The sequence below is a fragment of the Ovis aries genome, chromosome 1, assembly GCF_016772045.2.
Source record: "Ovis aries strain OAR_USU_Benz2616 breed Rambouillet chromosome 1, ARS-UI_Ramb_v3.0, whole genome shotgun sequence".
Classification (NCBI taxonomy): domain Eukaryota; kingdom Metazoa; phylum Chordata; class Mammalia; order Artiodactyla; family Bovidae; genus Ovis; species Ovis aries.
Window position 1 is genome coordinate 103,138,527 of NC_056054.1, and position 4,427 is coordinate 103,142,953.

Sequence of the window (4,427 nt, forward strand, 5' to 3'; positions counted from 1 at the left end):
GCTGAAGCTGAAACTCCAATACTTTGGCCACCTGATGTGAAGAGTTGACTCATTGGAAAAGACCCTGATGCTGGGAAAGATCAAGGGCAGGAGGATAAGAGGGTGACAGAGTATGAGATGGTTGGATGGCACCACAGACTCAATAGACATGAGTCTGAAAAAACTCCAAGAGATAGTGAAGGACGAGGAAGCCTAGAACACTGCAGTCTTGACTCTGGGGTCACAAAGAGTCAGACATGGCTTAGCAACTGAAAAACAAAACAGCCATTCTGTGCGTGCATGGGCTGAAGTTACTGGGTTTTGTTTTTGTTTTTCTGAATAATATCACATTTCCATATGATCCAACACTGTGATCTCACGTGCCTGCCAGGAGCCTGCAAATGTGTTGTGTTGCTTGTTGGGTTTTAAGATGTGCCAGGAAGAAGAGCACTGGGAGAAGCTATGTTCAAGTGCAGCAGAACGATCACCTTTACAATCCTCCTTTCCAAAGGTTCAGAAATCATTAAAGCATTCTTTGTGGTAGAGTGGGGGGAGAAGAACATATGCTTTTGAAGAGATGTAAAATGGCATTGAATGTGGCTTCTTCCCTAGTTAATCCCTATTTAAATCATCTGTTCTGTCTCTAGGTCCAGCTGCCTTTGAGGCATGAGTTCCCATGAGAAGAAGCAGCCCTGAATCCCACTTTCCAAGCCTCAACAGCAGCAGGTGAAACGTCCCTGCCAGCTTCCTCCCCAGCAACCATGCATCCCCCAAACCAAGGAGCTGTGCCACACCAAAATACCAGAGCCCTGTCACCCCAGGATTTCTGACCCTTGCCAACCCAAGGTTCCAGAGCCCTGTCACCCCAAGTTTCTAGAGCCCTGCTCCTCAACAATCGACTCCAACACCAACTCAACAGAAAACTAAGCAGAAGTGAGGTGGGCTACAGCCTAGCCTTAGAGGAACCAACCATCAGGTGTTGACCTTCCCTACTCTGATTTGCCTTGCTGTCACCCTGAGTCACAGACCTTCTTAATTTACACCCTAAATATGTGTGCCATGAAGCTTTCCTTCCCAAACTCACTGGGCCTCTACCCTCTGAGTTAGGCTGAAGGTCTGAGTACCTTAGAACCTTAGTTATCTGGTGCTCAGGATTCACCTGAAAGAGGGGCTTAAGGTGAAAACAAGTGGATCAGCTTTGTTCTTCCACCATTAAATGCATTTTCAATTCCACTCCTGACTGTGTGTGTAGTGGTCTAACTCAACTCCTTCATTCCTTTCCTTAGTAAGGTAAGACCTACATCTAGACAGGTTGGTGAGGAAGGGGTTCATTCAGAAGCATCTGGTCCTGGTAATAGTTGGGTGGGGAGTTGCCCTCGATGAGTATTCCTGGTATTAAGTATTCCTGAGGATTAAGGGTTGGAAATGGGAGGTTGTACAACACTAGCCAGAGGCTGTTACTTTGGGCAGCCAGGGCTGGAGCAGGGCTCTCCTCTTACAACTCAGTGAGTCACACTGGAGTCTAGTCTGTGCCTGTCTGAACTAATTGTGAACTCCTCCTCTCTACCCCACTCCCCAAATCCAGCTTTCAGATTGCTGACTTATCCATCCATTTCTTGTTTATTTCAGGGGATGCTATTCCAATCTATGTGAATCTGCTCCTCCTCACACCTTTCTTTCTGATACCCATAATTCAGATTCCTGAACATACCCAGAGATCCCTCCACTTTAGTCGTCTCCATCAACCCTCTTCCATTCACTGAGTGTCCACTCTGTGCCAGAAAGCAGATGAAAAGGACTCAAAATGCTTGCCTTGGGCCTTTACAGTCTTTGAGAAGGATATACTTCACTCCCTACACCATCCCTCATGCAAACATACATAAACACCCATGCATACTAGATCTGGAATCTTGGAATCTCCCAGAGTGACACACAAAAGCTCATCCCCTGTATCCCCAGGTATGAAACGGTTTACTTCATGAACAGTACAGCAGAAACCACAGAAAGTGAGGACTGGAAAGTCCACCCCCATCTCCCTAGAGTATAAAAATGTTTACAGTGAAATGAAACGCAATAGAATTACCAACTGTGCATTCGTATACACCTGTGTATGTTTATACTTATATAAAAAGTATGTTTCTTTTTTATGTTACTGAGAAACAAAGCAAATTTTCCTTTGGCAGTATAGAAAGAGACTTTCTTTTTAAAAAGTGTTAAAGTTTTTATTTATTTATTTTATTTTTGGCTGCACTGGGGCTCCACTGCTGCACGTAGGCTTCCTCTAGTCGTGGTGAGCAGGTCTACTCCAGTCACTGTTCATGTGCTTCTCTTTGTGGTGGCTTCTCTTGCTGAAGGGCATGGGCTCTAGGGTGCGTGGGCTTCAGCCGTTGTGGCACATAGGCTTAGTTGCCCCCTGGCATGTGTAATCTTCCCAGATCAGGAACAAAACTTGTGTTCTGCACTGCAAGGCAGATTCTTAACCAGTGGACCACCAGAGAAATCCAAAAACAGGACATATTTTCAACTGTGAAATAAAATACTATAAGAAATAATATTAAAAGGTATAATTCAAGCTATAGTGACTCTCTTGATCATAACATTTTTATCTGATTGCATTCTTTAAATTTATTAAGTCTACTTAAAAAATCTTTACCCTCAACATCTTATTATCCTAAATACCTTTCTGTGTAATTGGTAAATAAGGTTTACCAAGTAAACAGTGCCTCCTAGAACAAAAATCAACTAGCCAAACAAACAGGGAAAATATTGTGCTCTAACCATGCTACGATTTAAAACAATTTTTATAAACATTTAGGTTTATATTGGAGTATAAGTAATTAACAGTGCTGTGATAGTTTCAGGTGGACAGCAAAGGGACTCCACCATACACATATATGTACCCATTCTCCCCAAATTCCTCTTCCATCCAGGCTGCCACATAACTATCTTCATTAGTCTTCACAGCAGCATGGGTAAGCCATTACAATGAACACCCTCTAAGCTGTGGGCTTCCCTGGTGGCTCAGATGGTAAAGAATCTGCCTCCAATTCTGGAGACCTGGGTTCAATCCTTGGGTTTGATCCTTGAGTCAGAAAGATCTCCTGGAGAAGAAAATGGCTACCCACTCCAGTATTCTTGCCTGGAGAATTCCATAGACAGAGGAGCCTCGTGGGCTAAGTCCATAGGGTCACAAAGAGTCGAACACAACTGAGCAGCTACCATTTTCAAGTTGTTGTTGGGGCTCTATCCAGTAGAATTTATTTCTCTTCCTTTTTTTCTTTTCTTTTTTTCCTTATCTTTCTTCTTCTTCTTCTTTTTTTTTTTTTTTCTGACCATACTGTGAGGGTTGTGGGACTATAGTTCCCTGACCAAGATTTAAACCTGGGCCACAGCAGTGAAAGCACGAAGTACTAACCAATGGGCAGCCAGGGAATTCCCAGAAGTTATTTCTTACTCATTTCCAATTCCAGTGTGAGTTTGCAAGGTCTTTGCTCGATTCAGTCATAAAGGGAGCCAGGTTCCTTCCACTGTATGGTCTTACCATCACTGAGGGCCTTGTTCTCCTCTGAATTCCAGATATAAGAAAAGGGCAATAGACTGAGTAAGGCAGAGATAGCCCTGTTTTTATTCATTGGCTTGACTCAAAATTAGTCACATGGTCCTATCCACCTTAGAAAATCAAGAAATTTAATTTATCAGTGTGCCCAGAAAAAAGAGGAAAGTAGATGCTGGTGAGCTCTTCAAGTTACTGTCACAGTCTACACTTGAGGTGTTCAAAGATGTGTTTGCTCCTTTTGGTTCCTATGCAGAAAACAGTTCCCAAGGAAGAAACATCATAGTTTCATCTAACTCAAAATATAAAGCCTCTGGATGGCATGTAATTGTCTCTATCATATCTTCCTATGGCTTCTACTGATTCCTCAGACTATGAGGTAAGCAGATGAACCATTTCTTCCTATTACCCAGGAACCAAGGGTGAAACAGATACAGGAAAACTAAATAGAAACTGCTATATACAAGAGGAATAATGGGAAGACACATAGCAATCAGGCCTTAGTTTCCTGAAATTCAGTTCTGTGAATATTGTGAAGCCATATGACACCACCCTTGTAGCAAAAAGTGAAGAACTAAAGAGCCTCTTGATGAAAGTGAAAAAGAAGAGTGAAAATTTTGGCTTAAAACTTATTTTCATTCTCAGTAACTCCATCTAAAAGAATGCACAGACAATTCAAATGTCAGTTGTCTCTTCTCAAAACAAAAAACAAAAAACAAAAAAACTCAACATTCAGAAAACTAAGATCATGGCAATCTGTCCCATCACTTCAAGGCAAATGGATGGGAAAACAGTGGAAACAGTAAGAGACTTTATTTTGGGGGGCTCCAAGATCACTGCAGATGGTGACCACAGCCATGAAATTGAAAGATGCTTGCTCCTTGGAAGAAAAACT

General features: G+C 42.4%; 1 pseudogene; it reads left to right on the plus strand.

Annotated features, from left to right (window-relative positions):
- Positions 1–645: 645 nt before the first annotated feature.
- Positions 646–916, plus strand: LOC106990750 (cornifin-A-like; annotated as a pseudogene).
- The last annotated feature ends 3,511 nt before the right edge of the window (positions 917–4,427 follow it).